This window comes from Pelophylax lessonae (genome assembly GCF_965119305.1).
Source record: "Pelophylax lessonae genome assembly, chromosome: 2".
Classification (NCBI taxonomy): Eukaryota; Metazoa; Chordata; class Amphibia; order Anura; family Ranidae; genus Pelophylax; species Pelophylax lessonae.
The window spans coordinates 214,027,744-214,041,372 of NC_138769.1; positions in this window are offsets into that span (position 1 = coordinate 214,027,744).

A 13,629-nucleotide genomic window follows, 5' to 3' on the forward strand; every position below is an offset into this window, starting at 1 on the left:
CGGCCTAGATACCCTAGCCGATAGACAAACCTCTAGTGTATCCAACTTCCACTACCCGACATGTTTCGCGGTGTGAACCGCTTCCTCAGGGGTATAAGGAGTTAACAGTGACCAACTATAGAGATAACATGAGAAAGAACAGTCATTAACATTATAGTTCAGCGATTCATGCTCAAATATCATATGATTAAATCATTATGAATATCCGTGTATGTCAAGAATGGAGTCTTGGGCCATAGACCCCTCCATCTTCTGACATTTGCACGTCATTTATTCAATCATAAATTGTCTTGAGTACTTACATAGATCACAAGAAAGTATTATTACCACTGACATGTAGGCCGAAGAACGTGCGATATTCCTAGGTAATGAGACTGATGTATCGAAGCATCCAAGATGCATGTGCTGGGTGCTTGGATGCTTCGATACATCAGTCTCATTACCTAGGAATATCGCACGTTCTTCGGCCTACATGTCAGTGGTAATAATACTTTCTTGTGATCTATGTAAGTACTCAAGACAATTTATGATTGAATAAATGACGTGCAAATGTCAGAAGATGGAGGGGTCTATGGCCCAAGACTCCATTCTTGACATACACGGATATTCATTTTTTTTTTTTTTTTAACAGAAAAGTTTATTAGAAATTCAGTGCAACAATACAGAAGTGCAGCCAACAAGGTATATTATCCAAACAAAAAGGAGATACTTGTAGCATAAAACAATAATCCATGCACAAATACAGGTAAGGTACACAAAACAGTCAACCCACAGCAGTAACCCGAAGTGATAGACACACACAATACAGGAGACACAACACTATGTAAGTCCCAGATCCAGATATAGTCAGGGGCCCCGTGGGAGAAGGAGGCGCGGGGCCAGGGGACCAAGGGAGGGGACACCACATCCGTGCCCCACCCCCCCAGCCCCCCAGGGAATCAAAACCAAAGCAACACCCAGGGGCATGAAGGGACAGATCAACACCCCCGCCACCAAGCCCCATCCCACCAAAGCTAAAGGCGGACAGACCGCGTCCCCAGCCACTTGTCCCAGATCTTTCCAAATTTCTGCGGGCACTGACGGCCCATGTAGGTCAGTTTATAAAGTGGAAGGGCCGAGTCCACCAACGCCCGCCAATGGGCGACCGTCGGAAGAGCCGACCCCCTCCAATGTTGCAGTAAGGTTTTCCTGGCATAAAACGACAAGTAAAACAACAACAGTTTCATATATTTAGCCTGAGTTACCAAACCACCCAGTCCCAGAAGAAGTATCCTAGGGTCAAGGGGGACCCGAACCCCCACCACCGTACTCATCACTTCCACCACCTCCCTCCAGTACTCCTGAACCTCGGGACAGTCCCACACCACATGGAAGAAAGTTCCAACCGCCTGCTGACACTTATAGCACAACTCAGAGTGCCCAGGGTAGATCCGGGCCAGGCGCTGAGGAGTATAGTACGCCCTGTGCAGAAATTTAAGCTGGATAAACCTATCCCTAGCCGAGATCATCGTGGGCAAGTACTGCCTAATCCCCGTTTCCCAGTCCTCTTCAGTAAGTGCAGGAACATCCCGACGCCAGCAATCAAACAGGGAGGAATCTCCATCTGATTGGCCGCAGGTGAGGCGAAGATAGACCGACGACAAAATCCTGTCTGCATTACGCGTGGTCAAGAAGCGCTCCACCTGATTCGGAGTAACATCGACTGCCCTCGGGAATTGCGCCTGCACCGCATGTCTCAACTGCAAGTACCGGAACAACATGCGGGACGGAAGGCCAAATTTCTCTCGCAGTTCTGGAAAGGAGAGCAACGTGCCCGTCGGCATTATATGTTGTATTTTTATCACCCCATGTCCCGCCCAGACACTAGGATCCGGGATAGACCGGAGGTGAGACAAGTTCGGGTTTCCCCACAAGGGAGTATGGGGTGAGACCCTCCCCTCCTCCCCCGCGGCCACCAGCATCTGCTCCCACACCCGTACCACCGTACACATCGACGGCGTCGCCTGAGCAGCCGCCCTCCTACCCCTGTAAACCAAGTTCGAGAGGGCTGCGTAGGAGCCCAAAATGGCAGCCTCGAGGGTGACAGCCGGATTAGAGCGAGGTTGGGCAAACCACCACCTCACCGTAACCAAAACTGCCGCCCAATAGTACTTCTTAAAGCAGGGCAACGCTAGACCCCCCGAGGAAAGTGGTAGCTGGAGCTTCCACCTAGCTATGCGGGGCACCGCCCCCGCCCAAATAAAGGAGGAGAGGGCACCATCCAATCGGCGAAAAAATGACGCTGGGACAGGAATCGGGGTATTTCTAAAAATATAGAGGAACTTAGGGAGAAAAACCATCTTTATCAAATTCACGCGGCCGACCGGTGTTAAGGGCAGCGTCCGCCACACCTGACATTTGTTCACCAATTGCTGGAATACAGGTTCCAAATTATCCACAAGGTAACGCGATAGATCCGTGCGCACTGTGACTCCAAGGTATCTAAACTGGTCAACCCACTGCAATGGTATGTCCGGCGGGGGAGGGGGAGTAGCAGCCGTGAGGGGCAGTACACTAGACTTAGACCAATTTATCCGAACCCCCGAGAACACCCCATGCCTATCAATAATGGACAAGGCCGCGGCAAGAGAGTCCGAGGTGTCATTCAGATAGAGTAGTGTATCATCCGCATACAATGAGATGCGTTCAACTACCTGTCCCACCCGCAGGCCCCCCACTTCATCTGTCATGCGAAATCTAATCGCCAAGGGTTCTATCGCGAGGGCGAAAAGACCGGGGGACAGCGGGCAGCCCTGACGCGTACCCCGTCCCAGCTGAAACGGGGAGGACAAAAGGCCATTAGTACGGATTCGAGCCACCGGGGCCGCATATAGTAAGCGGATCCACGCAATGAACCGGGGCCCGAAGCCAAATCTAGACAACACCTGCCACAGATAGTCCCATTCCACGGAGTCGAAAGCTTTTTCTGCATCTAGCGATGCTACCGCACCCCGTGAGCCACTCGACTCCGCACACGCTATGTTGGTATGCAAGCGGCGAATGTTAATGTCCGTGCCCTTACCCGGCATAAATCCAGTCTGATCCCCGTGGACCAAGCTGAGAATCACAGAGTTAAGGCGGTTGGCCAGAACTTTAGTCAAGAGTTTAGCATCCACATTCAGCAGTGAGATGGGCCTATAGGAGGAACATAATTCAGGATCCTTACCGGGCTTAGGCAGGACAACAACAACAGCCTCCGACATAGAGGGCGGCAGGGAGCCCGCCTCCAGGGCCGCACAGAGCGTCCCATGAAAGGAGGAAGCAATAATATCCAAGTTAGTTTTGTAAAACTCAGAGGGGAGGCCATCAGGGCCAGGAGTCTTCCCAGCCTGCAGGGATTTGATCGCTGACTTAACCTCACGCAGGGAGATGGGAGCGTCGAGCCGCAAAGTCTCAGCAGGGGGGAGAGAGGGAAAGTCAATCTCATCCAGATAGGCCGACAGGTCTTCAGGCGGACAGGCCGCCCTAGTGGTATAGAGGGAGGAATAATATTCCTCAAACCTCTGCGAGATCAACGTCGGGTCCGAGAGCAACGTCCCGTCCTCCGCCCTGATATTGGCAATGCTAGCCCCCCCCGATCTCTCCGACGCCAGCCAGGCCAACAGCCTACCAGACCGTTCCCCCTGCTCAAACACCCGCTGGGATTGGGAAAGTAAAAAGCGTCGACACGACTTAGCACGAATCAGTGCCACCTCCCGATATGCGGACTGCATGTCAGAGTACGTGCCCCTGTCCAGTGTGGACAGATAGTCCGCCTCCAAAGACGCAGCCTTGGCCTCAGCTACAGACAACTGTACTCGAGATTCACCCCGTACTTTAGAAATATTATATTGGTATCTACCTCTAGCATAAGCCTTGAAGGCGTCCCACACCATAGCTGGGGTCGCAGTGCCCTCATTATGGTGCCAGAACTCACCAAGTTCGGAGGACAGTATCGGCACAATCCTCTCATCCGTCACCCAGAACCGAGATAGTCGCCACAATCCCTGACCCACCTCCGAGTCCGTAGAGAGGTCCACCAACACCGGGGCATGGTCAGAAATGCCCCGAGGAAGGATGGAGGTCCCCGACACCCTGGGCAGCAAGGACGAACTGACATATATCAGATCAATACGTGAAAACGTGGCATGGGTGGCCGAGTGGCACGTATATTGGCGCTGAGAAGGGTGTTTCCAGCGCCAGACATCCTGCAGACCAAGCGCCTCCGCCCAGCGGGCCAGACCAGAGTCAGTCATCGGGTCAGGGCGAAGCTTATCTAGGGAGGGGTTAGGAGGCGCATTAAAGTCACCAGCAAAAATGAAATTTGGAGTAGGGTACTGAGCCACCAAGCCCTGGATTCTACGCAGCAAGCCAAGATCAGCAGGCGGAGGAACATACAACCCAACAATCACCAGTTCTAGCCGATCACACAAGGCATGCAAGATAACATATCTACCGTCCTGGTCTAAGTGGAGATCCAGGAGCACAAATTGGAGGGAGCGGTGTACAAGAACACTAACACCGCGGGAGTAGGAGGAGAATGTAGAGTGATAATACGCCCCCACCCATGACCTCTTCAAGGCCAACACCCGGGCGCCCGTGAGGTGGGTCTCCTGGAGAATACAAATGTGCGGGTGGTGTTTCTGCAAAAAAGAGAACACCAGAGAACGCTTAAACTTAGAGTTCAAGCCCCGCACATTCCACGTGACCAACCTCAGGGGGGCCATAGCATCAGGAGGAGAACAGAGACTAGGGGAGACTGTCCAGCAGAGACAATCCCCCCCAATAGATCCAGGTTACACACTAGAGAAGTCAACCCGGCCCCACACATATGGAGCACAGAACAGCAAAACATATAAGTGCACAGAGAAACATAGATAGACCTTGGTGGCAAATGAAACATAAGGCATTTAAATACATCCCATAACAGAAACTTCCCCAACACTCTGGACAGGCGGCTGCGCTTGTCTGTTATAACGCCCCCAGCCGTGCTAAATACCCGTTCAGATAATACACTGGCTGCAGGGCACGCCAGCACCTCCAAGGCGTAAAGGGCAAGCTCAGGCCATGTGCCCAATTTGGAGACCCAGAAGTTGAAGGGGGCAGACCCCTCATTCACTACATGTAGGCGTGTGCACACATACTGCTCCACCATGTTGGTAAAATGCTGCCTCCTGCTAAGATGTTCCATCTGAGCTGCTGGTGCTGCTGTTTGTTGTGGCGTGCTGACAAAGCTTTTCCACATTTCGGCCATGCTAACCCTGCCTTCTGAGGTGCTGGCGGTGCCCTGGTTGCGTTGGCGACCTCCTCCTCCTCCTCCTCCTGCTCTGCCTTGTGCTTCCACTGCGGCCCCGCTGTCAGATGGGAATGCCAGCAGCATGGCGTCTACCAGCGTGCGCTTGTACTCGCGCATCTTGCGATCGCGCTCCAGTGAGTGAATTAAGGACGGTACGTTGTCCTTGTAACGGGGATCCAGCAGCGTGGCCACCCAGTAATCAGCACAAGTTAGAATGTGGGCAACTCGGCGGTCGTTGTGGAGACACTGCAGCATGTAATCGCTCATGTGTGCCAGGCTGCCCAGAGGCAACGAAAGGCTGTCCTCTGTGGGAGGTGTATCGTCCGTGTCCTCTGTATCCCCCCAGCCACGCACCAGTGATGGCCATGAGCTGGCCTGGGTGCCACCCTGCTGTGAACATGGTTCCATCTCCTCCTCCAGCTCCTCCTCCTCCTCATCCTCCAGAACTGTGCCCCTGCTGGACAATTGTGTCCCTGGCGTTTGTGTGTGCAGGAACCCACCCTCGGAGCCCCTTGCGAATGACTGCCCTGAAAGCCTTGGAAATGTTACCTCTTCATCCTCCTCCTCCTCCTCATCCTGTGCCACATCCTCTTCCATCATCGCCCGAATTGTTTTTTCAAGGAGGCATAGAAGTGGGATAGTTAAGCTGAGAACGGCGTCATTGCCACTGGCCATGTTGGTGGAGTACTCAAAACAGCGCAACAAGGCACACAGGTCTCGCATGGAGGCCCAGTTATTGGTGGTGAAGTGGTGCTGTTCTGCAGAGCGACTCACGCGTGCGTGCTGCAGCTGAGACTCCACTATGGCCTGCTGCTGCTCGCACAGTCTTTCCAGCATGTGCAAGGGGGAGTTCCACCTTGTGGGCACGTCACATATGAGGCGGTGAGCGGGAAGGCCGAAGTTACGCTGCAGCGCTGCCAGGCGAGCAGCAGCAGGGTGAGAACGCCGAAAGTGCGCACAAACGGCCCGCACTTTCTGCAGTAGCTCTGACATATCGGGGTAGTTTTCAAGGAACCTCTGCACCACCAAATTCAGCACATGCGCCAGGCAAGGGATGTGTGTCAAACCGGCTAGGCCCAGAGCTGCTATGAGATTTCGCCCATTATCGCACACCACCAGGCCGGGCTTGAGGCTCGCTGGCAGCAACCACTCATTTGTCTGCTGTTCCATGCTCCTCCACAACTCCTGCGCGGTGTGTGGTTTGTCCCCCAAACAGGCAAGTTGTAAAACTGCCTGCTGTCGTTTACCCCTGGCCGTGCTGAAGTTGGTGGTGAAGGTGTTACGCTGTCCGGATGAGGAGGCGGTAGAGGATGAGGAAGCGGAGTAGGAGGAGTTAGGAACAGGAGGCAAACTGAAGCGCCCTGCAATCCTCGGTGGTGGAAGGACATGCGCCAAATTGCTATCCGCCTCAGGCCCATCCGCCACTGCATTTACCCAGTGTGCCGTTAGGGAGATATAGCGCCCCTGACCGTGCTTACTGGTCCACGTATCGGTAGTTAGGTGGACCTTGGCACAGATGGCGTTGCGCAGTGCACACCTGATTTTTTCCCCCACTTGGTTGTGCAGGGAAGGGATGGCTTGCCTGGAAAAGTAGTGGCGGCTGGGCACGACGTACTGTGGGACAGCCACCGACATAAGGTTTTTAAAACTGTGCGTCTCCACCAGACGGAATGACAGCATTTCAAAGGCCAATAATTTTGAAATGCTGGCATTCAGGGCCAGGGATCGCGGGTGGGTAGGGGGGTACTTCCTCTTCCTCTCAAGTGTTTGGGAGATGGAAAGCTGAACGCTTCCACGGGACATTGTGGAGATGGTTGTTGGTGACCCAGGTGGTGGTGTTGCTGACAGATCGTCTGTTTGCGGGGTGGCAGGTGCCGGTATCACTACAGATGTGGCTGGAGCGGCCGAGACTGCAGCAGAAGAGGAAGCAGGATGCGCCAGAGACGTTTCTTGGTTTTGAAGGTGTGTACTCCACTGCAGCTCGTGCTTTGCACTTAGATGCCTGATCATGCAGGTTGTGCTCAGGTTGAGAAGGTTTATGCCTCGCTTCAAGCTCTGATTGCACAGGGTGCAAACCACTCGTGTCCTGTCATCAGCACATTTTCTAAAGAACTTCCACGCTAGAGAACTCCTTTGAGCTGACTTTGGTGCGCTCGTTCCCTTGCTGCGTTGGGCAGTAGCGGGCGTAGTGTCTAGGGCACGGCCGCTCCGCTTCTGCACCCTGCTCCCTCTTCTGCTGTGCTGGTGGCTCTGTGCGACCACCGCCTCTTCCTCCAAACTACTCAGGTCACCTGCATGACGTTCATTCCATGTGGGGTCGAGGACCTCATCGTCCTCCACATCATCTTCCACCCAGTCTTCACCCTTGCCCTCCTTGTCGGTCTCCACAATGCTGAACGCCGCAGCAGTTGGCACCTGCGTTTCGTCATCATCGGAGACGTGCTGCGATGATCCTTGCATATACTCATCTTGAGAAATAAGTGGTTGGGCATCGCTGCACTCAATCTCTTCCACTTCTGGGGCAGGGCTAGGTGGATGGCCCTGGGAAACCCTGCTGACAGAGTCATCAAAAAGAAGAAGAGACTGCTGTATGGCTTGGGGCTCAGACTGCTTGCCTGATTTGCAAGGGGGTGAGGTGAAAGACGGTTGGACATCGGCTGCAGGTGCCAACTGTGACCTTTCTGCAGTAGACTGGGTGGGAGACAATGTGAAGGAACTGGAGGCACTGTCAGCAGCAAACCAATCTACTATCGCCTCCACTTGTTCTGGCCTCATCACTTCTAGGGGCGTATGATGCCCTACCAAATACTGATGCAGGTTCTGTCGCATACTCACACTTGAGGAAGGTGTTTCACTTGTGCGTGTAGCTGGCACAGATCGACCACGTCCTCTCCTTGCAACAGGAGCTCTACCAGCAGCACCACGACCCAGGCCACGGAGCTTATTTGACGGTCTCCTCATATTTCTGTAATTTAAGATCTTGCCCTAGAAAGGTTTTTATTGAATAGCGGAATAGGAAATATGATCCAAAAAAGTGTATGTATCTCGCACGTACAAAACCACACTAGGCCCCAATTACTATTGTTTCTACCCCTAAAAGGATGGATGAGGAGTAGGAGGAGGAGTATGGAACAGGCAGCACCCTCAAATCTTCAGAAGTATGAGATGAACCCCAAAAACTTGGAAAGGTGGATCTCACACGTACCGACACAGACTATCACGCAATTTAATTGATCCCCAAAGGTTTTAATTGAATAGCGGAATAGAAAATATGATCAAAAAGAAAGTGTATGTATCTCACACGTACACCACCACACTAGGCCCCAATTACTATTGTTTGTACCCCTAAAAGGATGGTTGAGCAGTAGGAGGAGGAGTATGGAACAGGCAGCACCCTCAAATCTTCAGAAGTATGAGATGAACCCCAAAAACTTGGAAAGGTGGATCTCACACGTACCGACACAGACTATCACGCAATTTAATTGATCCCCAAAGGTTTTAATTGAATAGCGGAATAGAAAATATGATAAAAAAGAAAGTGTATGTATCTCACACGTACACCACCACACTAGGCTCCAATTACTATTGTTTGTACCCCTAAAAGGATGGTTGAGGAGTAGGAGGAGGAGTATGGAACAGGCAGCACCCTCAAATCTTCAGAAGTATGAGATGAACCCCAAAAACTTGGAAAGGTGGATCTCACACGTACCGACACAGACTATCACGCAATTTAATTGATCCCCAAAGGTTTTAATTGAATAGCGGAATAGAAAATATGATCAAAAAGAAAGTGTATGTATCTCACACGTACACCACCACACTAGGCCCCAATTACTATTGTTTGTACCCCTAAAAGGATGGTTGAGGAGTAGGAGGAGGAGTATGGAACAGGCAGCACCCTCAAATCTCCAGAAGTATGAGATGAACCCCAAAAACTTGGAAAGGTGGATCTCACACGTACCGACACAGACTATCACGCAATTTAATTGATCCCCAAAGGTTTTAATTGAATAGCGGAATAGAAAATATGATCAAAAAGAAAGTGTATGTATCTCACACGTACACCACCACACTAGGCCCCAATTACTATTGTTTGTACCCCTAAAAGGATGGTTGAGCAGTAGGAGGAGGAGTATGGAACAGGCAGCACCCTCAAATCTTCAGAAGTATGAGATGAACCCCAAAAACTTGGAAAGGTGGATCTCACACGTACCGACACAGACTATCACGCAATTTAATTGATCCCCAAAGGTTTTAATTGAATAGCGGAATAGAAAATATGATCAAAAAGAAAGTGTATGTATCTCACACGTACACCACCACACTAGGCCCCAATTACTATTGTTTGTACCCCTAAAAGGATGGTTGAGCAGTAGGAGGAGGAGTATGGAACAGGCAGCACCCTCAAATCTTCAGAAGTATGAGATGAACCCCAAAAACTTGGAAAGGTGGATCTCACACGTACCGACACAGACTATCACGCAATTTAATTGATCCCCAAAGGTTTTAATTGAATAGCGGAATAGAAAATATGATCAAAAAGAAAGTGTATGTACCTCACACGTACACCACCACACTAGGCCCCAATTACTATTGTTTGTACCCCTAAAAGGATGGTTGAGGAGTAGGAGGAGGAGTATGGAACAGGCAGCACCCTCAAATCTTCAGAAGTATGAGATGAACCCCAAAAACTTGGAAAGGTGGATCTCACACGTACCGACACAGACTATCACGCAATTTAATTGATCCCCAAAGGTTTTAATTGAATAGCGGAATAGAAAATATGATCAAAAAGAAAGTGTATGTACCTCACACGTACACCACCACACTAGGCCCCAATTACTATTGTTTGTACCCCTAAAAGGATGGTTGAGGAGTAGGAGGAGGAGTATGGAACAGGCAGCACCCTCAAATCTTCAGAAGTATGAGATGAACCCCAAAAACTTGGAAAGGTGGATCTCACACGTACCGACACAGACTATCACGCAATTTAATTGATCCCCAAAGGTTTTAATTGAATAGCGGAATAGAAAATATGATCAAAAAGAAAGTGTATGTATCTCACACGTACACCACCACACTAGGCCCCAATTACTATTGTTTGTACCCCTAAAAGGATGGTTGAGCAGTAGGAGGAGGAGTATGGAACAGGCAGCACCCTCAAATCTTCAGAAGTATGAGATGAACCCCAAAAACTTGGAAAGGTGGATCTCACACGTACCGACACAGACTATCACGTAATTTAATTGATCCCCAAAGGTTTTAATTGAATAGCGGAATAGAAAATATGATCAAAAAGAAAGTGTATGTATCTAACACGTACACCACCACACTAGGCCCCAATTACTATTGTTTGTACCCCTAAAAGGATGGTTGAGGAGTAGGAGGAGGAGTATGGAACAGGCAGCACCCTCAAATCTTCAGAAGTATGAGATGAACCCCAAAAACTTGGAAAGGTGGAACTCACACGTACCGACACAGACTATCATGCAATTTAATTGATCCCCAAAGGTTTTAATTGAATAGCGGAATAGAAAATATGATCAAAAAGAAAGTTTATGTATCTCACACGTACACCACTACACTAGGCCCCAATTACTATTGTTTGTACCCCTAAAAGGATGGTTGAGGAGTAGGAGGAGGAGTATGGAACAGGCAGCACCCTCAAATCTTCAGAAGTATGAGATGAACCCCAAAAACTTGGAAAGGTGGATCTCACACGTACCGACACAGACTATCACGCAATTTAATTGATCCCCAAAGGTTTTAATTGAATAGCGGAATAGAAAATATGATCAAAAAGAAAGTGTATGTATCTCACACGTACACCACCACACTAGGCCCCAATTACTATTGTTTGTACCCCTAAAAGGATGGTTGAGCAGTAGGAGGAGGAGTATGGAACAGGCAGCATCCTCAAATCTTCAGAAGTATGAGATGAACCCCAAAAACTTGGAAAGGTGGATCTCACACGTACCGACACAGACTATCACGCAATTTAATTGATCCCCAAAGGTTTTAATTGAATAGCGGAATAGAAAATATGATCAAAAAGAAAGTGTATGTATCTCACACGTACACCACCACATTAGGCCCCAATTACTATTGTTTGTACCCCTAAATGGATGGTTGAGCAGTAGGAGGAGGAGTATGGAACAGGCAGCACCCTCAAATCTTCAGAAGTATGAGATGAACCCCAAAAACTTGGAAAGGTGGATCTCACACGTACCGACACAGACTATCACGCAATTTAATTGATCCCCAAAGGTTTTAATTGAATAGCGGAATAGAAAATATGATCAAAAAGAAAGTGTATGTATCTCACATGTACACCACCACACTAGGCCCCAATTACTATTGTTTGTACCCCTAAAAGGATGGTTGAGCAGTAGGAGGAGGAGTATGGAACAGGCAGCACCCTCAAATCTTCAGAAGTATGAGATGAACCCCAAAAACTTGGAAAGGTGGATCTCACACGTACCGACACAGACTATCACGCAATTTAATTGATCCCCAAAGGTTTTAATTGAATAGCGGAATAGAAAATATGATCAAAAAGAAAGTGTATGTATCTCACACGTACACCACCACATTAGGCCCCAATTACTATTGTTTGTACCCCTAAAAGGATGGCTGAGCAGTAGGAGGAGGAGTATGGAACAGGCAGCACCCTCAAATCTTCAGAAGTATGAGATGAACCCCAAAAACTTGGAAAGGTGGATCTCACACGTACCGACACAGACTATCACGCAATTTAATTGATCCCCAAAGGTTTTAATTGAATAGCGGAATAGAAAATATGATCAAAAAGAAAGTGTATGTACCTCACACGTACACCACCACACTAGGCCCCAATTACTATTGTTTGTACCCCTAAAAGGATGGTTGAGGAGTAGGAGGAGGAGTATGGAACAGGCAGCACCCTCAAATCTTCAGAAGTATGAGATGAACCCCAAAAACTTGGAAAGGTGGATCTCACACGTACCGACACAGACTATCACGCAATTTAATTGATCCCCAAAGGTTTTAATTGAATAGCGGAATAGAAAATATGATTAAAAAGAAAGTGTATGTATCTCACACGTACACCACCACACTAGGCCCCAATTACTATTGTTTGTACCCCTAAAAGGATGGTTGAGCAGTAGGAGGAGGAGTATGGAACAGGCAGCACCCTCAAATCTTCAGAAGTATGAGATGAACCCCAAAAACTTGGAAAGGTGGATCTCACACGTACCGACACAGACTATCACGCAATTTAATTGATCCCCAAAGGTTTTAATTGAATAGCGGAATAGAAAATATGATCAAAAAGAAAGTGTATGTATCTCACACGTACACCACCACACTAGGCCCCAATTACTATTGTTTGTACCCCTAAAAGGATGGTTGAGCAGTAGGAGGAGGAGTATGGAACAGGCAGCACCCTCAAATCTTCAGAAGTATGAGATGTACCCCAAAAACTTGGAAAGGTGGATCTCACACGTACCGACACAGACTATCACGCAATTTAATTGATCCCCAAAGGTTTTAATTGAATAGCGGAATAGAAAATATGATCAAAAAGAAAGTGTATGTACCTCACACGTACACCACCACACTAGGCCCCAATTACTATTGTTTGTACCCCTAAAAGGATGGTTGAGGAGTAGGAGGAGGAGTATGGAACAGGCAGCACCCTCAAATCTTCAGAAGTATGAGATGAACCCCAAAAACTTGGAAAGGTGGATCTCACACGTACCGACACAGACTATCACGCAATTTAATTGATCCCCAAAGGTTTTAATTGAATAGCGGAATAGAAAATATGATCAAAAAGAAAGTGTATGTATCTCACACGTACACCACCACACTAGGCCCCAATTACTATTGTTTGTACCCCTAAAAGGATGGTTGAGAAGTAGGAGGAGGAGTATGGAACAGGCAGCACCCTCAAATCTTCAGAAGTATGAGATGAACCCCAAAAACTTGGAAAGGTGGATCTCACACGTACCGACACAGACTATCACGCTATTTAATTGATCCCCAAAGGTTTTAATTGAATAGCGGAATAGAAAATATGATCAAAAAGAAAGTGTATGTATCTCACACGTACACCACCACACTAGGCCACAATTACTATTGTTTGTACCCCTAAAAGGATGGTTGAGGAGTAGGAGGAGGAGTATGGAACAGGCAGCACCCTCAAATCTTCAGGAGTATGAGATGAACCCCAAAAACTTGGAAAGGTGGATCTCACACGTACCGACACAGACTATCACGCAATTTAATTCATCCCCAAAGGTTTTAATTAAATAGCGGAATAGAAAATATGA